Below are 26049 nucleotides of genomic sequence, written 5' to 3' on the forward strand. Positions count from 1 at the left end.
GACCAGCGCAAAATCAATGCACTCCAGATGTGGTGCTGATAACGACTGCTCCACATCCCTTACACAGAGCTTAAGACCAGCGTCTCGATGCTGACGGATCCTAATGGAGACATCGAGCAGAGATTATCGTCGACAGCAATAAAATATTTCGGTCACATTGTTTGAGACGAACACACTCCACTGGACGAGCGACTTGTTGTCCAGAGGCAGTTGAAAGGCAAGCGGTCACGCGGTGATCTACGTGTTGGACAGACCTTATCAAAGCTATGACACAGATCTCTTTGGTCCAAAGTTCCAGAGATGCTGAAGACCGTAACAAGTTGAGGTGCATTGCGGAGGCTGCCTGTAGTCAATGTAAATACACTGTCATCAACCACGATCACTCTATCACGAGTAAACGACTAAGGACGAAGGAGATAACTCACTAAATAAATTTTAAGTTTGGACCTGAAAATTATTAAAAATTACTTAATGATTTATTTTGCATGTCTTTAAAATATTAGTAGAAAAAATAATTGGTCATCCCAGAATATGTGAATGGTCGATGTTTGATTTCGGGGAAAAACATTTCAAGCTTCTTTTTCATCTACGTTCAATACGCCATATGTTGTCTCTTTTGCTCATTCGTTCATTGTGAAACTTTCTCTTAGATTATGATCTCCTAGTATCGCATGCAATAGTTACACCCACGCAATGTATGTTGGAAAGCTGTACAAAACAGCTCTTGAAGGTTCGATTAAACTCAGTAAGTACACCAGTTTTGGAACCTTTCCGGACAAATAGAAAAATAAACTATTCGTTGATCAAGTCAACTACATCTAGTTATATAAACTTTACAAATTATCAAAAAAGGGTCCGTCCTTATTAAAATTTGTAATTACAGGACAGGTTTTCCAATGTATTATTTATTTATTCTTTGCGCAGTGGAGGGTACGAGCTCATTACGTAGTGACCGGAACCCATAGAAATCCCAAAGTAACTGAAGCCACCTTGAGACATGAAGGTCTCCTTCGGAGGCGCTCGGGTAGCTGTTAGCAAATCCCACCCCTCCTGGCTGAGCCTTTGCTCGCCCACCTGTCCTGGTGAAACTGGAAAGGCCTCCGGGCCACCAGTAATCCTTCAATCATAAAAAAAAAAAAAAAAAAAAAAAACATGAACTCTAAGTCTCAGTAGAATTACAAACCCACTTTACAAACAACAAACAGCTTAGAACCCATAGCTAACTTAATCAGAAGAGGGTACGGGCCGTAGGAACAGAGTTCGCAACTTGTCACCCCCAAAAGAAGCAACAGTTAAAATGGTGCTCATTTATATTGTCATTAAGCTAGCCGAAGTAAAATCTGTATTGAATTATGAGAACAAATTGTTTTATTTTAACGCTTGGTAATCCATTCACGAATACCTGGGCGAGGGTTGGACCGGGTTATGTCGGACTCCGGCGCTTCCAGAGAGGAAGAGGGAGACGAAGAGGGCCAAGGTCCTCCACCTCCCCCAATTCCTCGCAGGAGACTACGCCTTGAAAAGGGCGCGCGAGGCGCTCGCCAAGCTAAACCAACTACCGACTAAACCCCATCGAACTCCACCACACCAGCTACGCCAAACCTACGGTACCGCAGTGCGCGCCGAAAGTCCGCTTTCGCCGGTACCCGTTCTGATGATACGACGAGATTTCATCTCCGGCAATATCCCGAAGGATGTCATCTCGGGAGACACACCGCGGGCGGCGCGCAGGAACTAACTTGTACCGCCTCAGCATTATAAGACCCTAGAAATATTTTCACCCTTTATGTATTATAAGCGTTTTTGTCTGTAACGAACTAGAGGTAATTTTCAAAGCTCCATTTATTACCGTTATTTGAATGCAATGGCAATAACAGTACCCATCATTATCAATTGTGATTGCAACCAAAAAATATGGTCGATTTGCACAACAAGAAAAAAAAAACGAAGCTGCTGATAGATTATTCACATGTTTTAGGCGATTGAGAATTCCTTTAAAAAAATTATGGTGGTTTTTATTTTATATAAAGTGTAACGAGTTTTATAAAAATTACATTTATGATCTAACTAAGTTCTCTATAGATTATACATATTTTGATAGTTAAAATAAAATGCAAAAAATTACGAATCATTATAAAATTTTGCGCCTATCAACATTCAACACACTAATCACACTATATTTTACATGAGCATCGTACAAGAGGACTTATCAAATAAAAAAATTATAAGTGGCCAAAAAAAGCATCTGTCTACGCACTATTAAATACTTCTTATCAATTAGAATTCACATTTTTATCAACTCCAAAATTTCTCATCTCATCTCGTTTTATTCTGCTTCAATTTTCATTTCAATAATTAAATAACAATTGGGGAATGTTATGAACGTAACGCCAGCAACAATGGTTTCGCAAGAAGCCAATTGCCATACTGAAAAATAATATTTTTAAAATACTAACAAAATACGCTTTTATAGAAAATCCAACTAAAAAATAGAAAATAAATCTTAATAAATTTGAATTAAAAATAGTGAGAGAAAAAATTATTTTATTGTAAAAAAAGCGTAGGGTGCTTTTCAGGATATTATCAAAATAACCCTTCTACTCATACCTGTTCATAAAATATTTATAACTACTGATACCATGCACCCCATTTTCTATAAAAGCGTATTTTGTTAGTTTTTTTAAACTATTATTTATTTATCATTTTTAATTAAATTTCAATTTTTTCAATACATCTTTTTTTTCAATTGTTTTTAATATTGAATTGTCATCGGTACCTTAATAAGTATACCAAATTTCGAGTTAATCCGACGTTTTGAAGGGGGTCAAAACCATGTTCAAAGATTCCGTTACATACATACGTCTGAAGCTAATAAAAGCGTATTAAAAAAGAAGAAGACGGAAATTAAAAATGTTAATAATGTCTATACGACACAATGTCTCTAAACGATAACAAAAAAAAAGTATCCTAACAACACAGTATGATCAACTATCTAGAATTAAATAAATAAGATATACTTTCGAAAAGATACATTTCTCGTACAAGACAATGTGGAATTAATGTGACATCAGAAATTACCGAAAACGTTCTCTAGAAAAGTATGAATTGACCGATGCTACAAGGTTTTTAGAACGATTTCGTTATAACATATAATATAATATATTATTATTATATTTCTATGGTACCTCCGATGTTTCGATAATTTTAAATGAATTTGAAATTAAAATAACAAAAACGAGATTAAAGCGTAAAAGTTTTTTTAAATATTCCTACATAAACGTGTCTGTTCAGATAGTTTTTTTCATTAGCCTAATGTTAAAATGTAATTAAATATATTTAATTTTAGAAATCTCTTATCAACCGAATTCCTCATTGAGTCTATATTTGTTTCTTAACTCAATAATTTAGAGAAAACTAAGGAATGGCCCAGATTTTGTTATTTAATGTGTTTCTTTTTTCACTTTAAATTTATGTAATTTGTTTAAGATAAGTTTTAAATCTCTACTGCTTTTGAATGTTCAAACTTAACCGTTTAGAATCACGCGTTGTGATAATATAAATTTTAGATTCTGTATTACTTTGTTTCTGTCTTTATCACACTCATTGTAAATTAAACAAGCCATCCCATTTTCACAGTTAGTCGTAGAAGCCTTCTTAGCTGTCATGATATCCTAGTATACTTGGCAACACCTGTGGCCATGCATTTGGTCGTCTCAAATAGACTTTGTACACACTATGTGCGCATATAGAAAGTAGTCCAAAATTATGATATGATAATGTAAAAAGATTTCATCCTATCCAGCTTAATGAGGTGAGGTTGCTTAATGATTTCTGAGCAACGAACGGGACGCGAGCCCTTCGCAATCTTAATTGAGAGTGCTGATATGATCGACACATCGAGTACATTGTAAGACAAGAACAGTATGGATGCTCAAAACACGGTCAAATTATAAATGCAATCTCGATAATTAAAAAGAGATAGCCTTAGTATCTTTTAAAATCAACCCCTTTGCATTTATGATCTCCTAGTAATCGCAGTCTGCAAAATTAACTTGTTGCTAAGGAAAACTCCTTATCGCAGTCGGACTACAATGTAAACTCAGCTTATCGGAGTACTTGTTTACAATTAGCTTGTATAATGTAAGATCATTTTACAACTAGACAATGCGTTTTATACGTGCATGTAATATCTAACTCTTTGGTGTTTTGGAGCCCTTGTAAGTTTACCTTGAGATATTCGCACGCTGACCACGGTCAATGCTAAATATAAGCCGTTGCGTTAAAATCGATAAGATTTTTTATTTTTATGTTTTTATACATTTTGCGCGTCGTTTGTAGAATAAAAATAAAATGCGTTCATTGCAATTTCAACACGGTTATTATCTATTTATTCTTCTTTTTCCAATATTGCAATTAATTGACTTGCGATCCCATTATTGTCATTATGTCGTGTTTATGAAAATATACAATCATTTTATAAATACTTAAAGTTAAAAATGGAATATTATGAAATTAAGTATTTTTATCTTTTACATAGTAATCTATTAAGCTGAAATTGAAGGAAATTATTATAGATAATATGAAATTAAATAGCTTCCTAATAAAATGGTCCGAATCTACTGAAACTTCAGTAGGCTTTTTAGAGGAACGCAAGAAGCTACGTCCAGCTACTTTGTTTCATTTTCCTACACTTACACACTTTCACAGATGCTAAACAGTTAATAAACCACCACTATTGAATGTTCAAACATGAAAAAACACTAAAGTAACAAAACAAAACCATTGACCGTGCCTTACATTCCTGCCGTCATGTGGTCGAAGCCTAAAGGATAAGAGTTCAGATACATTAGTGTTGTTTTTTTTTTTTTTTTTTTTTTCCCTACCTAAGCTGATAGCCCTAGCGGCTATTTCAGCGTAGCCTTAACTTTAGTAGGTGAGCTCACGGGGCTCAAACCTGACGATGTTGCTAACACGAACCCTAGCAAGAGTCGTGCTTCGCAGAATCTACCACCGGATCGGAAACGCGACCCACTGAGAAGATCCGGCGAGAAACTCAGTGGGCTGTGTCTGAGAGTTAATTTACTCGTCGAGCCCTTCGTCGCAAGCGACGGGTTCGACGAGAACGGTGACCGGTGCTTGAAGTACCTAAAAGCACCGTTAGTGGATCAGGAGGATCCGAGATGACGTGTTTAGGGCGACGTCGACTGCTTTCCATTCTGTCCGCAGGATCGGGAATGTAGTTACCGGCGGCCACGATGAGAGGGTTCTCGTGTCGTGCCGCTTTATCGAAGTGGCGCATGGACGCCGACTGCAGATACTTACTGATGGACTCTAAGTCCAGGTCGTCATGGAGGTCGACGTTCCTGACGAACCACGGGGCTCCGACGGCTATCCTGCAAAAACGGGATTGAATAATTTGAAAGGATTTTAAGTGTATGCGGGCCGCGTGAGCGAACACTACACTTGCATAGGTCATGACGGGGCGTATGCAAGTTTTGTAGAGTGTCACCTTATTTCTAAGGGACATTTTACTTCGCCTACATATCATCGGGTAGAGACGTCCTAGGATGAAGGCGGCACGATCGCGTACCGTCTTGATGTGGGGGCGGAATGTCATCCTACTGTCGAGGGTGACGCCTAAATATTTGACCTTCGGGGCCCACGGTATGGGCTGGTCGTACATCGTGATTGGGCGAACGGCGGGGGCGGGGGTGTTGACGCGCCTAGTCGGGAGAGGGATGCTCAGCGTGGTGTTCGGAGGGCGACCCCTTTTGAAGAGCACCGCTGTGCTTTTCGTGGGGTTAATGTCGATGCGCCACTTCCGGAACCACTGTCCCATGGTGGTAGCTGCGGTCTGAAGTCGTCGATGAAGCAACGCCTTCTTCCTACACGAGTAGTAGATGGCGGTGTCATCGGCGAAGAGCGCCAGATGGGTCTCCGGAGACCGGGGTATATCGTTGATATACAAACTGAATAGTAACGGGGAGAGGGCGGAGCCTTGCGGGACTCCGGCTGTGACGTGACGGGGCCGGGAACGCGTTCCCTCGACTCGATATCGGAACGAACGGTTCGACAAGTAGTCTCGTATGATGAGCACGAGTCTGTCTGGCACTCCCATGTTATACAGTTTGTATATCAAACCGTTGTGCCAGACTTTGTCGAACGCCTTCGCTATATCGAAGAAGAGGGCTCCTGTCGGAATGGTTAGTGTTGAGCGATGCACCGGTGTCCGAATCCCAGGCGGGAACCAATTCCTAATGAAATACGTACTCAACAAATGTTCATGATTGACTTCCACGGTGAAGGAATAACATCGTGTAATAAAAATCAAACCCGCAAAATTATAATTTGCGTAATTGCTGATCGTAGGATCTCTTGTGGGTCCGCGCGGGTAGGTACCACCACCCTGCCTATTTCTGCCGTGAAACAGTAATGCGTTTCGGTTTGAAGGGTGGGGCAGCCGTTGTAAATATACTTGAGACTTTTAAACTGATATCTCAAGGTGGGTGGCGCATTTACGTTGTAGATGTCTATGGGCTCCAGTAACCTCTTAACATCAGGTGGACTGTAAGCTCGACCACACATCTAAGGAATAAAAAAAAATGCGTTACCAACATTTGCTTTAATTCAAAAGTGGACTCGGAACGAATTTTCTAAGACTTTTTTGTGTGTATGTGGTGGCCTCAGTAGGAATTGACGTAGAAGAATAGACTGATGATGATTTATTTATTGTTCTACGTCAATTTTCTAGATTAATTAGTGATGATTCTTTATTTTCTGCAAATTCTCCAACCAGGGCACCATCCTGAGAAATACTTGTTAGGTACGCATTTTCTTATAGTCTTAGTCAATAATATTTAGACTACACTGACGTATGTGAAAATTCTTAACCAAATGTGACTCGGTTTCACGATTAACTACCAGGTAATATTCTAGTGATTAATAGTTCATAAATCTTTATACGTATCGATATAAAAGTTTGTTTTTTGTATTAATTTTATTTAGAACATTATGTCAGAGATATATTAAGTTACGGCCACATCTGAGGGCTTATGTTTTCCTGGTAGCGAAAAACAGTACAGCCGCCCACGTGCCCTGGTGGATTCCATCCCGAATTTGGGAATAAAATTTAGATTCAGAAGTCATTAATTATTTATACTCGTAATATGGTGGTGACAGGGAATTTTTGATATTTTTTAATTTAGTTTAATTTATTTATAATTGTTGTGTATTTTCTTTTTATTGCTTTGATGGTTGAACGAGCTCACAGCCGACTTGGTGTTGAGTGGTTACTGGAGCCCGACATCTACAACGGAAATGCGCTACCCACCTTGAGATATAAGTTCTAAGATCTCGGTATAGTTACAACGGCTGCCCCACCCTTCAAACCGAAACGCATTACTGCTTCACGGCAGAAATAGGCAGGGTAGTGATACCTGCCCGCGCGGACTCACAAGAGGTCCACCACCAATACTAAAAATGTAAAATCACAACATGGAAGACAGCTGGTAGAATTATTTAAAGTTATAAATTTAGCAAAACTAAAAATCGAGTTATAAATAAATTTATTTTATTAAAGCCTTCTACATTGAACGCAAAGGAATGAGATTAATATTTCGTATCAAAAATACCAATGAATAGTGAATAGATTAAAAATAAAAAATAAAAAATAAAAAACTGACAATGTTAATAATGCCTTGATTGCACAATCTATAACCTCATTTTATTTAAGCATTCAAACTCAGTCACATTTCTATATTATCCTAAAATAATTTCAACAAAAAAGGAATAGTTTGGTTCCGAAAAATTCAATGACAATATTTGTAACAGGATCCAGTGGTCCTATCTGTCCTATCTTTTCAACTATGATACAATTAAATGAGATGCAACATTTTATTCTGATCTACGAAGAGTACATAACTATTTAGTTGAATCTGTGCTCAGAGTAAAATTTTGATCAGTACCATTTGCTAAGGGGTGTCTAACTTAGCCTCTCGGCTTTCATGGTGTCCTGGTACGGCTTAGCAACGCCCGACCTGGTACTTAGTGCTTAGCAACGGGGTATGCAATTTCAAACACCTACTTTCTAGATAGATTTAGTTTTCATCATATAAGTTTCGTATAAGTTTTTTAATAACAGAAAACTTAACTTAATTGTATTTTTTTCGTTACGTTTTTTATAAAAGCAAAAGTTGGATATAGCTTGTGCCATGAAAAAAAATGAATTTTCAAAATCACATTTTATTATTAATTTATTTTCCTTTTATTGTCAGATGACAAATGAATTTCATGAACATTATTTCTCGTGTGTGAAATAAATTAACATAGATGGTTTTCCACCGCGATAACACCCCACTATTCAATCGATAGTTAGAATTCAAATATTGAGGGGAAATGTTGTGTGTGAAATGCGAAGGGTAATTGTAATTTAAATATCTCAATAAAGTCGGTCCAGCAGTTGAGACACATATACAAAATAAATATGCATATAAGGGTAATATAATACATAAGACGTCATTGAATTATTGGGATCTGTTTAGTTTAAACCAATTAAATATTACAAAAACACTGATTTTAATAGTTATTTTAAATAGTCGCACTTTGTTTATATACGACAAAACCAGAGCGAGGCTGAAGAGGGAGTGTGGCCAAACTTTTTTTTTCAATGAATGTTTATATTTAAGGTAATATGTCTATTTTTTAACTATATAGAGATACCAGTTTCATTTCTAAAAAGTTTCTAGATTCATTTCTGTTCAGTTCTAAAGAGTACAAATATTTCGCTTAAATCACATTATTTGATATGATTTTGGTAATAATGTTTTAATAGGGTTCTTTAATAAATAAACATTCGTTTAATAAATAATGATTTCTCTAACCACTTTACTTTCTCTATATTGATATTTTAATACACCCCACCCAAGTTTGTAGTAAAGATCTCCACAGTACATATGAAATCCTGGTATTCCCTGCGATGAAACCCGCCCACGTAGCTAAAGAAAGTTCCATCGGTTTTACGGCGTCTCGATTAGCCAAGCTATCTTTATCAAATTCAAGCTTCTTCTTCTTTACAAATAATTTTTGGGCACGAAATTGTGTAACATTAATTAAGACAACATTTGGAATTAAAAATAACCTTCTTCTTCGTTTTTGACAGCCGTCAAAAACTCAAGTAATATGTCGATCTCATCTCAAGATACGTGGCGACATGCTCTGATGTTATTATTATTTCGTTATGTACGAAAAAAGTACGCACTATATTACTTACGTCAAATTATACCAAGTATTTGTTGATTGTGTTTAATACAGAAATGACAGTAGGTAAAACAATATTGCATATCAAATCATTTATTCCTTAATTTACGTCTAAACGACGTCTTAGCACAAAACTCAAAAAAGAACCAAATTATTAATGAGCAAAATAACACCATCTAAATTATTAGTACACTAAATAACAAGTTTCTAGATTACTTAGTGATGATTCTTTATTTTCTGCAAATTCTCCAACCAGGGCACCATCCTGAGAAATACCTGTCAGGTACGCATTTTCTTATAGTCTTAGTTAATAATATTTAGACTACACTGACGTATGTGAAAATTCTTAACCAAATGTGACCCGGTTTCACAATTAACTACCAGATAATATTCTAGTGATTAATTGTTCATAAATCTTTATACGTATTGATATAAAAGTTTTTTTTTTTGTTGTATTAATTTTATTTAGAATATAATGTCAGAAATATATTAAGTTACGGCCACATCTGAATGCTTATGTTTTCCTGGTAGCGAAAAACAGTACAGCCGCCCACGTGCCCTGGTGGATTCGATCCCGAATTTGGGATTAGAATTTAGATTCAGAAGTCATTAATTATTTATACTCGTAATATGGTGGTGACAGGGAATTTTTTATATTTATTTAGTTTAATAATATATTTATAATTGTTGTGTAAATATGTAAAATTACAAAATGGAAGACAATTTTGATAGAATTAGTTAAAGTTATAAATTAGGCAAGCCTAAAAAATCGAATAAGAAAATAAATTATTTAATTTTATCAAAACTACCAATGAATATATTTAAAACTATAAAATAAATAACTGACAATGTTAATCCAACCAAAATCTAGATCAAATCTAGATTTTGAATTTATTTTCTATACGTTGTCTCGATTATTTATGCTTTCGTATTAATCAAATGAGTGTAAGATAGATTTGTACTGAATTTTTTTTATTGATTAAATGGGTGGACGGGCTCACAATCCACCTGGTGTTAAGTGGTTACTGGAGCCCATAGACATCTAGGACGTAAATGCGCCACCCACCTGGAGATATAAGTTCTAAGGTATCAAGTATAGTTACGACGGCTACCCACCCTTCAAACCGAAACGCATTACTGCTTCACGGCAGAAATAGGCAGGTACACAATCTATGACCTCGTTTTATTTAAGCATCCAAACTCAGTCACATTTCTATATTAAACTAAAATAATTTCAACAAAAAAAAGGAATAGTTACGTCGTTTAGTGGGTGGGCCCTAAAATCCTTGGGCCCGCGATCTGCTCACAACACCATGCAGATCGTTGAGTCTCACATACCCCGCGCGCCCCTTTTGCGCGGGGACCTCTTGGAGGTTCGGCCCTCTACCCGAAAAAAAAAAAGGTTCCGAAAACAAATTCAATGACAATATTTTTAACAGGACCCAGTGGGGTCATCATCTAAATATCTATCTTTTCAACTACATATGATACAATTAAATGAGATGCAACATTTTTTTCTGATCTACGAAGAGTACATAACTATTTAGTTGAATCTGTGCTCAGAGTAAAATTTTGATCAGTACCATTTACGAAGGGGTGTCTAACTTAGCCTCTCGGCTTTTATGCTGTCCTGGTACGGCTTAGCAACGCCCGACCTGGTACTTAGTGCTTAGCAACGGGGTATGCAATTTCAAACACTTACTTTCTAGATAGATTTAGTTTTCATCATATAAGTTTCGTATAAGCTTTTTAATAACAGAAAACTTAGGAAAATCTTAAAATGTACTTTTATTCGTTACGTTTTTTATAAAAGTAACAGATGCATGTAACTTGTGCCATGAAAAAAAATTTATTTTCAAAATCACATTTTACCATTAATTTATTTTCCTTTTATTGTCAGATGACAAATGAATTTCATAACAATATTTCTCGTGTGTGAAATAAATTAACATAGATGGTTTTCCACCGCGATAACACCCCACTATTCAATCGATAGTTAGAATTCAAATATTGAGGGGAAATGATGTGTGTGAAATGCGAAGGGTAATTGTAATTTAAATATCTCAATAAAGTCGGTCCAGCAGTTGAGACACACATACAATAGAAACATGCATATAAGGGTAATATAATATAATATATAAGACGACATTGAATTATGGTGATCTGTTTAGTCTAAACCAATTAAATATTACAAAAACACTGATTTTAATAGTTATTTTAAATAGTCGCCCTTTGTTTATATACGACAAAACCAGAGCGAGGCTGATGAGGGAGTGTGGTCAAACTTTTTTTTTTTAATGCATGTTTAATGTTTAAGGTAATATGTCTATTTTTTAACTATAGAGAGATACCAGTTTCATTTCTAAAAAGTTTCTAGATTCATTTCTGTTCAGTTCTAAAGAGTACATATTTCAGTTAAATCACATTATTTGATATGATTTTGGTAATAATGTTTTAATAGGTTCTTTAATAAATAAACATTCGTTTAATTAAATAATGATTTCTCTAACCACTTTACTTTCACTACATTGATATTTTAATACCCCACCCAAGTTTGTAGTAAAGATCTCCACAGTACATATGAAATCCTGGTATTCCCTGCGATGAAACCCGCCCACGTAGCTAAAGTTCCATCGGTTTTACGGCGTCTCGATTAGCCAAGCTATCTTTATCAAATTCAAGCTTCTTCTTCTTTACAAATAATTTTTGGGCACGAAATCGCGTAACTTTAATTTAGACAAAATTTGGAATTAAAAATAGTCATACATCTTTTTACATAAACAGGAATCATAATTAAGGTACACTTTTTTTACCCTCTAAATGTTTAACTGTGTTATAACAGAGCATCAGACAAGATCAATTATGAAGGAATCAAGATTCATTATCTAGGAGACATTCTGCCTTCTTCTTCGTTTTTGACAGCCGTCAAACACTCGAGTGATATGTCGATCTTATCTCAAGATACGTGGCGACATGCTCTGATGTTATTATTATTTCGTTATGTACGAAAAAAGTACGCACTATATTACTTCTGTCAAATTATACCAAGTATTTGTTGATTATGTTTAATACAGAAATGACAGTAGGTAAAACAATATTGCATATCAAATCATTTATCTCTTAATTTACGTCTAAACGACGTCTTAGCACAAAACTTAAAAAAGAACCAAATTATTAATGAGCAAAATAACACCTTCTAAACTATTAGTACACTAAATAACAATTATGGCAATCCATTCGTGTAATAGTCGATCTGTGTGTGTTCCCTATAGACTGCGAAAGGGCTGGTCCGCTTTCAATGAAATTTTCAGTAACTCGTTACATTAGCCTCCCGGGGGATCCTGTGAAGTTTGGTAGCAACTGGATCGAAATCAAATCAAGGACTGACCAGCAAGGCGGGCTGGGTTTGACTAGTTATATTAAAAAAGTATTTACATTTGATTTAGAACAACTGTATATAAAATCTTTAGGAAATAATAATAAGCACGGGGAGTGATTCTTTTCAACACGTTTTTATTTGCTTTGTATGTGTATGTTTGTTTGTATTTGAGGGGATTTTTTAAATGTCATTTTCACTGACAAGACTTTTGATTAACTTAAAAATTTGCTAACGAATAAAAAACCGGTGATAATAAAATAACTTCCCTCTAGAATCCCGACGAACGTCAACAGTGGCACAAAATGAATTAATTACAAAACAAATTAATTGCTAGTTCGGTTCGCTATTTAGGCGTTTTTTTTAGTTCCTAAATATAGGTATAATTTTTGTGGTTTGAGAGCGATTATTCAAAGCGATTTAAATTATATAACAAATAATTATATTTAATTCAGTATAGACACGCTGTTATCGCATTCCTTGCTCTAATCTTGCACTAATCTCCTCAACTAATTCACTCTACTAATCCTCGTCAATAGTGGCTGGCAACTTTATAAATTAAGCAGCTCTCATATTTTCTCTTAAAAAGCCAAAGCAGAACTAATAGCTCTACAAACTATCACTGCATAAGTTCATGAATATTATCGAAACAATCAATGTAGTAATAATAAACATTTCCGTACCGTGAATTGTAGACTTGTCTCTTATCTCGTCTTGATCGTTCGCCTGAAATTTAAAATAGTTATATCATTATAAATCTAATTTGGAAAAAAATATTGAAATTTTCGTGTTCTAATGTGTAGTCATATTGAGATACTCGTAGCTATAGTGAAATTCAAATACCACAAATAGGAAAACAGTTTACTAAGGACATACATACGTAAGAAAGCAGGCATTCTTATGAACTCCAAATAATGAATTGATTTCTAATAGAGCAAACGTGTTCAGAGCTTATCTGCTGTTATGCTGTTACTGTTGTCCATTGACAGTGCAACTTGACTACCATCCTTGAGACATGAGGTGATGGACTCAGTTATACTTACTTGAGGTCGTTTCTCAATGCGTCAATACGTCTACATCACACTCCAAACATTTTTACTGCACAGGGAGATGTATGAGCACGTGACCCAATCTAGTATTAAGTACCTAGTTACCGGAATCTCAAGTCATAATGTGAATATCTCTGCCCCTAAAACATACGAAACTGATTCTAAAAGATCAGTCACCTTTATATGTCTTTTATGCCTATTATATGAGACTAGTCAATTTGTTTGCTGTGCTGCTTTATTCCGTTGAAGCTGCAGTTTATTGTGACGTCACAGAACTAGGTGCAGTTTGGCGGTTGGTGGATTTAATTAAACTGATTATATTGATCAACAACCTGTACGACTATCTGCGCGCCTGGTAGATGAAACTATTCGTAGAGCGAAATATAGCCACTTTAAGTTTCGCTGCTTCACGAACAGCTATAATAAATAAATAGTTTATTTTTTAGCTTAATGTAATTTAACGTAGCTTTTGATACTGGAAATGACGGACAGATAATTTATTTCTGTGGTCTATCACAGAAATAAATATATATAAATAGAAGAACGTCTTAGAAGACAATAAGCATTTTGAATGGATTTGTCATTAACATGTTTTGTTAATTCTGGAGGATCTAATATATTTATTTATCATATTATATTTTTAACTGTTATCAAAAGATAAAAAATGAAACTAGACTCGGTTGTCCTAGTTTGAACAGAGTGACTTGCAGCTCAGCCAATGAAAATTTAATAAATGAATAATTTAATGAAGTCGTCGTGGCCTAAAGGTTAAGACGTCCAGTGCATTGGTATCTAGCGATGCACCGGTGCTCGAATCCCGCAGGCGGGTACCAATTTTTCTAATGAAATACGTACTTAACAAATGTTCACGATTGACTTCTACGGTGAAGGAATAACATCGTGTAATAAAAATCAAACCCGCAAAATTATAATTTGCGTAATTACTGGTGGTAGGACCTCTTGTGAGTCCGCACGGGTAGGTACCACCGTCCCGCCTATTTCTGCCGTGAAGCAGTAATGCGTTTCGGTTTGAAGGGTGGGGCAGCCGTTGTAACTATACTGAGACCTTAGAACTTATATCTCAAGGTGTGTGGCGCATTTACGCTGTAGATGTCTATGGGCTCCAGTAACCACTTAACACCAGATGGGCTGTGAGTTCGTCCACACATCTAAGCAATAAAAAAAATAAAAAATTAAATCGCCAAAAACCTTCGAGTTTATTTAATATATACAAATACCTACTACAACTTTCTAGTTAGCTAACTTTTGTAACAATCATCATGACTTTGTCCTTTGGAACGACTTTATGATGGTAACAATGACGATATGGCTTTATGAAGTCCTGGTAAGCTGCGGTTGCGTAGCCTAGCAACGGGCTTGCTGGATGCCAAATAGTTTATGGCTAGTTTCAAAGAACCTAATTATAGAATATATTAACCGTATATAATATACCTATGTTAAATAAATAATGAATTAAAATTTAGAGTTTATATGTATTTGTTTTTACTTTAGATAGTGAGAGATGCAGAAATTATTCATTGCAATATATAAGTAAGTAGGATAGCAATCATACCTGTTTGTAAATAAACGCACGTGGGCGTTGTAACGCATAGCAGCTACTAGGGAATCAGGAGTACCAAAGAGTAATTCTGTTACAACTTGAACGATTTTATGCATAGGTATCCTCGGTATTGTATTAAAAAAATGGGTGATTGATTAAACTTTTTATACTTACCTACAGATATATTGAACTAAATGAAATCTTGTTTTCGTTTTTTTCGTAGGTTTTTTTTTTTGCAACAAAGAAATAATTGACCGTACCTGGCCTAAAAGATGATAATTGCAAAATCGGAACGCTTAATATCAGCCTTCGAGTGGTGATCGTTCGTCCTTCTGATATTTCTACCGCGATGAAATCATTCATGCCTATTAGTAGGTTATAAAAATGGAATGGAACGTCATCTGCTTTTCTATGGGAATAAAATAATTCAATGTAATGCCACAAAGTGGTTCGGTTTGAAATGACTATAATGCGGAGTTTACATTACGAAATTAGTGTCATGCATGTTGAACTCAGTTGCACGAAAGTAGTTTCGATATATGCGAAAGTAATTTCGTTAAAAAATTTGTGTCGCGAAATCCACAATATCGCAGTAACCATGGCGCCGTCAGCATCAAGGCAATATTTTGCTATATTCAATCTAGCTAAAGAAATGCCTATATATATGCTTCTTTTACATATTGCATCTCCATGGCTTCAATAATTATTTTGTAGGCCGCATCTCGGGCATCCCTATTTTTATATTGTAGGTGTTTCGGGTCCCAGAGACACTCTTGTCGCTGATATTCATTAATGAATTGTATTTTTTTTCTGTACTCCATCGTTGGTTTGACATTTTCAAGGCTTAAAGCGCGTCCGAACTAACAATACACACGTCCGCACAGCGCAGCCCCTTTCATTAGTTTCACGTCGCGTCTACACTATGAAATTAGTTGCATGACACTAATTTCACAAAAAAATCGCGCAGGGCACGAAACTAAATTGCATGCATGAAATTAATGCATGCATTACGAAAGTATTAAATTACACGTGAAACTGTTGGTAAAACTAATGTCACGAAATTAATTTCATGCCACTAATTTCGTAATGTAAATTCACCTTAACGATTTGGAGGGTAGGACATTAGTTATATCATTAAAAAACGCGTGCGACCGTAAACCCCCGTCATGAACAAAGTTTCTTGCCTACAAACCTTTTTAATGTTCATTATCTCGCGACAAATGCAAAACCAAGCAAAACCAAAAATCGCCCATTAAGTCCCACATTAAGTCTTGTATATCGTAATCTGCTTTAACTTATTAGAATTCTAATTATCTTCAAATCGCCTGCCTAGGTCAAAAACTAAACTTCTATTGAAAAACATGTGATTGTGAGTTTTAAAAGTTCGTGCATATCACCACGATTTTAGGCTTATAGATTTAGGTTTACAATAAATAGTGCATTAGACTTTAGTCTTTAAACATTTGTTTTAACCGTCACATTATCTTATTGGTTAGGTTAGGTTGTTTTTATTGTTTTTCAAGGCGTAGTCTCCTGCGAGGAATTCAGGAGGTGGAGGACCTTGGCCCTCCTCATCTCCCTCTTCCTCTCGGGAGGCGCCGGAAGCCGACATAGCCCGGTTCGTTATCCCCCTCGACCGGGTATCCGCAAATGGATTCTCCAACGTTAAAAAAAAAGGTTAAGTTGTGAAGAACAAGGGACATAATGCTTTGCTTAGCTTTTAGCTCCTTTACGTGATGTAATTGTGAGCCCGCCAGAAATCAAATTATGGTGCTTTATCCCAAAAAGAAAGAGATGTATAGTTAGTTACAATTTTCTTCTTTAATAAATCAATATATTATCCACTACATAGAACCGATATTTTGACAACTCAAAACACTAACGTCAAAGCTATTACAATCTATATATATAAAAATGAATTGATGTTCGTTAGTCTCGCTAAAACTTGAGAACGGCTGGACCGATTTGGCTGATTTTGGTCTTGAACTATTCGTGGAAGTCCAGAGAAGGTTTAAAAGGTGAATAAATATGAAAATGCTCGGAATTAAATAAAAATAACAATTTTCTTTTGTTTCCTTTTGTTTGTTTTAAGTTTATTTTATACAAAAGTTTAGGTCTTTTATTTATCGATTGAGGCACTACGAAGTCTGCCGGGTCAGCTAGTATTTAATAAATAATTTATTCTTTTCGGGACACACCGTATCGTGTTCAAGGTTTCTAAAGCATTCGCTGTCTACGATCGTTTACAACAATCAATTTAAAGACAAAAGTAAGTTTTACTCAAAAACAGACATAGAAAACTTCTTGAACATAAAAAAAAACTTAATATAATAAATTTCCCATAATACTTAATAATCCATCTGCTCAGAGCTATAAGAATGTATCTGTGTCCTCAGTACTTTTTCGTATCCTAATTGGCCAAAGTATTTACAAGGATAATGATATTATAGATGCTAAAACAGTGCATATTATAGTCTATAAATTGACCACGCCTTTTTCCCTACATGCGCGTTTAACTGTCAGTACAGTGAAACCGCCCTCTGAATCTTACTAGGGAAAACCTCTCTGTCAGTTCTGTAGTCTTGGTTGTATCGTTGAGTATGCGCGCCCACGTATAATAATTTCACATTAGAATTTATTAGTTAAGTAAGTAGGTTGTGTTGTTCCAATTTGTAGGCAGCGGCTTGACTCTGCCCCTGGCATTGCTGAAGTCCATCGGTGACGGTAACCACTCATCACCAGGTGGGCTGTATGCTCGTCTGCCTACAAGGGCAATACAAAAAAAATATTCAAACTTATAACTTAAAACTTCATCGATTAACTTTAATCATTATTGAAACTTAATTTCAGTTTAGAATACACACATAGTGATACAACACACGCGTAGTATCCTAACGATCCTGTGTGAAGAAAAAAAATGGACAGTCGTTATTAAAATATGATGGTGATTTTTATCTCAAGGTGGGCAGGACGTTCATGTCATGTTGTCCATAACCGCTGGTCACCGTTAACTATCAGAGAGTCGACAGCTTCGACTTTGCACTCATATAGAAAGTTTTTTTTTTTTTTTAATTTACATTTCCCTCCACATTTTGTCAAATACCTAAAGCATTCACAAATGAGAACTCCTTTGTTTGTTAATTTAACTTTAGTAAGAAACTTTTAGTTTTCTTCGTAATTATTAGCCGTAGGGTCAAAACGTTGATAAACCGCAATGTTAACCGAGTGACCATTAAAATTTAAAAAGAATACCGTCACCAAAAAAAAAATTAAAAAAAAAAAACCAATGTCAAGCATGAGAAAGAAATTATTCAACAAACAACAAATATGATAGATTCATTTATAGCATAATAAATTAAATATTAGGTACGCAGAATGGTTGAGCTGGGCAAATATAAAAAATATATAAAAATAATTTTCATGCAATAAATCTATATTGCTTAAGAAAGCTTCCTGCTCATCATAAAGCCCTGGTATCGTTTAGTAAAGTTTGCCTTACTTAGTATTATCTGCTTAGCAACGAGTTTGTATACAATAAACATGGGTCGGTTTTCATCAACAAGCAATATTTGATTACTCGCAATTCAATTACATAATAAAACACAATGAATAAATAATGCATAATATCTTTATTATCATGCGTCATTTTCAATGCCAATTTCTATGACAAAATTAATTTTAAAGCGTTTCTGAAATTTAGATTTTAATTTTAAATGAAAATAAAAATAAAACTTTATAAATTCACATTGTGAAATTGAGTAGCTACTCTTTAATGTTATTTGTAAGTAAGCCTATGTTTTCCAAAATACAAAGAGGAGCTCATGTTTCTAGATGGATATCAGCTTTCAGAGCATAATGTCGTAGATTTCCCGCTCACTAAGCACTTGGCAGTCAGCTCGTACACACTTTAATGCAAAAGAAAAATTTTTGAAATAATCACTATTATATATTGTGTAGGTGTTTAGATCTACTGCTAATACTAATTATACTAATTATATAATACAAAAATACCAAGACTGAATAATTCTGGATGCCTGAAAGTATCTTAGGAGTAACGATATAGGGAAGATCTTCCACTGAGCATAGGTACGAAATTGCTCGGTAGACTAGTATACAGGCGGTTATATATTATACTAGGTATATAGACGGTTCGACCGGGTATCCGTAAACGGATTCCCAAGCATTAAAAAAAAGTATATAGACGGTTCTCGCGACTGTCATTATGTTAAAGCCATTATACGTATATTCCGAGATTATTACTACCATACATTTTGGAAGGTAGCTTAGAAGCTTTTGCTGGTGTAAAAAAAACAAATTTGTAATAGTAACCTACATTATAAAAAACACACATAGTCCTCCGGTGTATTATTAGAAATTTGTTAAAAAGTATGTAAAGATATAATTAAAACTCTCGTTTATTATTGCCATTAAATTATTTGCAAATATTTATAGTTTTCGTGGTCACACACGCTTTCGAACAAAATACTACTGTTTTTGTGGCTTTGCGATGTTTCGAGTTCGACGGTTTTGTGGTCACGGATAATTGTTTTCGGTTCGAGTCTACAACTGGCAAATGCAGAAAAAAATAAGTACATTAAGGTGTCTCAAAAAATATCTAAAAATGTTTTTTATTCTATCGAAACGTTCGATACAAAAGCATTTAAAATCGTGATTAAAACCATTTATTTCATTCGTATAGAACGACTTTATAAGGTGAGTTAGGTCCGATATGTATTAAAGTTTTGAAGTATAACACATATACACACATAAAATAGAAGTAGTACGTACCTACGACAAATAAAACTTTTGTTTGAACATAAAAGTAGCAAACATTCCATTGAAGAACAATCACAGTTTAGTTTTTGAGGTTTTAATGTTTTTAGATCGTTCCGCGTATTGCGTGGGCTGAAAACTGAGTTGACATACCAGGGTGGCATAGTCCGCTGGAGTCTTCGATCAAAAATTTGTTAACCCAGGTCAACGTAAAAAATATAATAACTTTTAGTGAAATAAATTAATTAAATTCGTTACATAAGTTGAAGTCTATTAAACATTAAGTTCGAGAAAACTTTATAGTGGATTATTTACTAAAAGAGTAGTTTATAAATAATAATAGAAGTAGTTTATAAATAAAATGAGTTTCCAGATATTTTCTGGGTTACCACCATCTACAAACCGGAACGGATAATACGGCTCAAGGTGGTAGTCCATAGTGAGACACCGTGATACACCCTATCACCAATAATTTTAAATTTGTGCGCGTTTTATTTTTGCACGCAACATCAGTACGTTAAATTTGTAACACTAATATGCACATATTGACTCCCTTGTTATATTATAATTCTATCTAACAGCCACATTGCGAACCGTATTTTTTTTCATATTCCACTACAAACCATGTGTTTGTGAATTTGTTTATCTATATATTAATACGTGAAGCAAAAACTTTGTATCCCTTTTTACGAAAATTACGCGGACGGAGGAGTGTGAAATTTTCCACACTTATAGAGAATATAGAGAAGAAGTGCACAATGCTAATATTTTTTTTAAATAATACATAAAATATACATTAAATCAATAAAGAAAACATTACACACACTACATACCATGTATTTGACGCACACACATGCATTCTATTTATTGTCAAACTTTTGTTCTTGACATCTGTTGTCAAATTGAGAAAAGATTAAATATTGTTAGTCTTTGTTAAAAATTTTTACAGTGTAGTCTTGGCGTATTTTGTGATTATAGAAGTATAAAATACAATCATAATAGTGTACAAACTTACAATTCCAATTAATTATAGTCGAATTTCGACTACTGCGGGACCTCTAGTTCTATCTAACAGCCACATTGCGAACTGTATTTTTTTTAATATTCTACTACAAACCACGTGTTTGTGAATTTGTTTATTAATTTTGTGTGTGTGTTTGTTAAGTAAACTACAAATACAAACACCTAAAAATAGTGGAAAGATAGCTCTTACTACACGAAACAGCATAACTTTACAGAAAACTTTTTTTTCGTATCTAATTACCAGGAGTCTCGAAGGGCTATTCTGGCTTCACCGGGTATGTAGACGCTCACGGGGCTCAACCTGGCTAACATCTGCCCTAGCAATAGCAGTTCTTCCCTGAATGTTCCACCGGATCCAAATGACGATCCACTGAGAAGATCCGAAATGATACTCAGTGGGTGTCTATTGGATAAGTTCCACGTCGAATGTATTCGACGAGAACGGTGATCGATGCTCGGGATGCCTAAAAGCACCGATAGTGAGACGGGAGGATCCGAAATGATGTATTTAGGGCGACGACACCTGCGCGTTTCCCGGTAGTCTGGGTCCGATTTGTAGTTAGAGACGGCCACTGCATGCAGATAATAACGTTATCATGTCGCGATTAAATCATGAAAAACGAAAATTTATCTTTACTTAGAATGTCGTCAATGTTTATCACTAATAATTTCTATCGATTGCAGTTAAAATACTCGTTGCTTGGAGTTTCTTTTATTGCTTTAACCAATGAACGAACACACGGGACCGGTCACCGTCCTCGTCGAACCCGCCGCTTGCGACGAAGGGCTCGACGAGCGAATTAACCCCTAGACACAGCCCACTGAGTTTCTCGCCGGATCTTCTCAGTGGGTCGCGTTTCCGATCCGGTGGTAGATTCTGCGAAGCACTGCTCTTGCTAGGGTCAGTGTTAGCAACTCTCCGGTTTGAGCCCCGTGAGCTCACCTACACACGTTAGGGTGAAGCTGAAATAGCCTCTCAAGGCTATCAGCATAGGTAGGAAGAAAAAAAAAAAACACGGTACACCTGCTGTTAAGTAGTTACCAGAACTCGTAAAAATTAACAATGTAAATGCCAACACAAACTTTGAGATATGAGTTCTGAATCAGGCTGAACGGCGAGACCGTCACGTGCGGGCTCACATACATTCTACCATCAGTATATATTTTAAACCGAACTAGTAGTAAGCTATCGGTAATTTCAAGAAATATATCGATTTCTTAAAAACTACTCGTTCGCTATTACGATAATATGCACTGATGACACTAATAACAGAAACCTCAAAAACTGGAGTGACAACCACTGAATAAAAAGTCAATCACAGCATACTGATGGTAGAGAAAATTGGGAGCTCGAATGGGCGACTATGCCTATTTTTGCCGTGAAGCAGTAATGCCTTTCAACTTTAAGGGTGGGGTGGCCGTTATATTAAAAACTGAGAGCTTAGAACGCATGTCTCAAGATGGGCGGCGGCATTTACCTTGTTGATATCTATAGCCGGTGACCACTTAACGCTTGATGAGCCGTGAACGCTTCCACACATCAAAGCAAAAAAAAATCATGGTGGCAAGCATACAAAACATACTTAATTTTATTTAATTAATTAATTAATAAATAACAAAGAATTTTTAAATCTTTTATATAAACCACAACTACCGTGGGAATACTGGTTGCAACATGTACCAGGGCTTCAGGTAATGAAAGAGTTAAAAGACGAGAGCTGCACGCACACACAGATACGCGTATACAAGAGCATCTTTCTGTGATAACAAAATTAAATTTATCACATACAAATATGTAAATACATAATTATATTATTATAAAGATGGATAACCTAATTAGTTTTACGAATGCAATTATTAATTAATGAACTTTGTTCCAAACAGAATATGTTATATTATACTTAGTCTGGCCATGAATACTGTTACAAAGGAAAACAAAAAAAATATATATGGCAAATAACATTTATTTCTTTTACAGTGTGTTAGTTTAATACATAAATATAAAACAATTTAAAGTATAAAAAGCTTATTCGAAGTGGTCTCCATTGGCTCCAATATAGTCCTTTAAACGTTGAGGCCAGTTATCAATAGAAGCACGCACTCTTTCCATGGGAAAATTTTTCACTGCCAGTCGTACGGATTGCTTTAGGGACTCCAAATTATCATGGCGTTAAGAGTAAGCCGTACTCTCTAAAACTGACCATAAATCATAATCCAACGGATTAAGATCGGGACTAGACGACGGCCAGTCTTCAGCTCTGATGCAGTCCGAAACGTTCGTTTCCAACCAAGACTGTGTAGACCGAGCTTTATGACCTGGCGCTGAGTCTTGCTGGAAGAACCATTCTTGATTATTGAACATGGTGTTGTTAAGGGGCTTCACTACCTTCTCAAGAATGGTATCTTGATACACTTGTGCTGATGTTTTGATACCTTTTTCACAAAAGTATGGCCCAGTCACTCCTTCATAGCTAATACCCCACCGAACCATCACTGAAGTCGGATAGTGCCCACGTTGCACTCTGTCGACTAATTGGGAAGCTTCCTTAGAGCTTTGAGCATAAATACGGTTATTTTTTTTGTTAAAATGTTGCTCAATTGTAAAACTTTTCTCATCCTTAAACAAAAAATTTCTATGACCTCCCTTTGCGTACCGCTTCAGTTAGTTGTTTCGATTTTACCACCCTATACTCTTTTAAATTATCAGTTAAGAAATGACCAGTACGTCTCTTATAGGCTAGGCTGCAAGTCCTAACTCATCTTTTAAAATACGCGACATGGTTCTAGGTGCTATCTTCATCTCCCGAGATAAAATCTTTAGCTTTCGGACAGGACTTCTTCGAATTCTTTCCCTTACTGCTTTGACCACCTTTTTCGTACGAACACTACGTGGACGGCCAGATCTTTTTCTGTCACAAACAGAGGAGGTCTCATTGCACCTATTAATAGCCCGGTACACAAACATTTTACTAATACCAAGCATATGGATAGTTTTAAATATTGCATTTGGCTCCATACCTACTTTGTGTAATGCAATCAAAGCGATTCGGTTCTCTTTATCACCCCACTCCATTCATGGCGCCAAAATGAGAAAACTCAATGAGCAATCATATAAAAATTACAGATTCCAAATTCAAATCTAATATTTTGTTTATTTTTAATTGTAGCAGTATTTATGGCCAAATGTTATTTGCAATAAATATTTTGTTTTTTTTTAATTGTTACAGTATTTATGGCCAGACTAAGTATATAGGTATATCTGTAAATATATAGTAAATATGTTTTATTCTCCCGAATGACTTCACTTCTGTCTGAGCTAGAAATTAAGCAGTCTGATGTTTACTGACAACACTTAGCAAAGAACTACAATTGTGATGACCTTTTCTAAACTTCTAAACTTATTATTAGAGATAATTTATAGAATTAGCCCTTCAAAATTTGGATTAAAATTCGTTATTATTTTAATAGTTTTCATATCATAAACCGCAAAAACTCGACTGCATGTTTTATAATTTTACCTTTCCTTTTTTTAATTTTGCTACTGGCAGAATAAACTTGCTTTCTACTACAATATCTGTTCGTCTGTCGTATAGATAATAAATCGGATATTGTAATATTCATCGCAAATATCAGATTTTGATTGGTCGCTATGTAAATAATAATGCACACAACAGTAAAATCGGTAACGCCTTCTCCACTACATTGACTTTTCAAACAACTCCGCCCTTACTAAGAAAGATCTCTGTAACATTTCTTACGTCCTGGTTGTAGCTGTGATTGAAAACGCCCACACCATGTGAATAGCACATACGATTTACCTACCTGCCCTGATGCCCTGAGTTTACAGTGCAAGGGATCATTTTCAAACTTTTTTATTGCACCTGATGGTAAAAAGTCATCGTCGCTCATAGGAATCCACAATGCCAAGAGCATAACCAAGCCGTTACTGCTATAAGGTTAAAAGTAGTGCTTGTTTCCCTACCTATTCATTGATAGCCATTGAGCTATAGATTATCAGGGCTCTTAGCTTGGGTACGAAAAAAAGATTGAGGGCTATTCCAGCTACGCTCGAACTAAAATAGTGCGAAGTTGCCTAGCTGTACTCCCGGTATTGATGATGTACATAAAGTACAATATACATACTGACGCGATGACAAAAAAAAATTACGTAGGTACTAGCTGAACACCATTGAGTAACTGTATTATTTATTAATTGGTGTCCCTGCAGTTTCACTTTGAAGCTATATTTCTTACTTTACTTTATAGACACCCTAATTTGAGTTAACTTATCGATTAGTGTAGGAATTATGAATAAAACTCTTCAAAGTTATGCGACTCTGGTAGCTTCTGTGACGTATGCGTAGGTTGCATAGATTTGTTCCGTTTGCGCTGCTAGCTCTAAATCTTACCTGGTAGCGAGCTCAGCATGAAAAAGCTTGCTCATCGTTTCTACAAAGAGCAATACTGAATCTACCACCGCAACCTAATCACGACCCGCTTTAAAGATCCGGCAAGAAACTTAGTGGATTGAACGAAACTTTGACCATATGAACCTTCGATCAACATTGAAGATATGAACGTTTAAAAAAAATTCGTAGCCAAGGAGAAACACACAAAAGCTTAAAAGGATATCTATAATGTCCCAGTAAAATGACGGGAATTTACTGAGACCTTTCAAATGACCTTTTAAAAGAACCCGAAAAGACACGACAAGCTATTATTTTATTACATTTCCCGATACTTGTGCACATTCACATATACTCAATAATCTGCCGTTTATTTATTTACACGTTTAAACTTCACTAAATACAAACAATAACAAAACAAAAACAAACAATAACAAGATAACAAAAACTCACTTTTGCTCATCACACTCCTGTTAAAAAATCACTCGCCGCGTTCATCTACAACTATGTTAAAACCATTTTTACTCGGAATTTACTCTACTATAATAATATGTAACAATTTAAAAATTAAAAAAAACAAAGTCACAAACAACTCTACATGTTGTG

At 35.5% G+C, this 26049-nt stretch overlaps 1 long non-coding RNA gene across 1 annotated transcript; it reads right to left on the reverse strand.

Moving 5' to 3' along the window:
- Positions 1–1175: 1175 nt before the first annotated feature.
- On the reverse strand, positions 1176–26049 carry LOC110386363 (uncharacterized). The gene is made up of 3 exons (XR_009972991.1): positions 25897–26049; positions 13315–13357; positions 1176–1765 (listed from the first exon to the last, which is right to left on the reverse strand). It is a non-coding gene; the product is annotated as an uncharacterized LOC110386363 (long non-coding RNA).

This window comes from Bombyx mori, chromosome 1 (assembly GCF_030269925.1).
Source record: "Bombyx mori chromosome 1, ASM3026992v2".
NCBI lineage: Eukaryota > Metazoa > Arthropoda > Insecta > Lepidoptera > Bombycidae > Bombyx > Bombyx mori.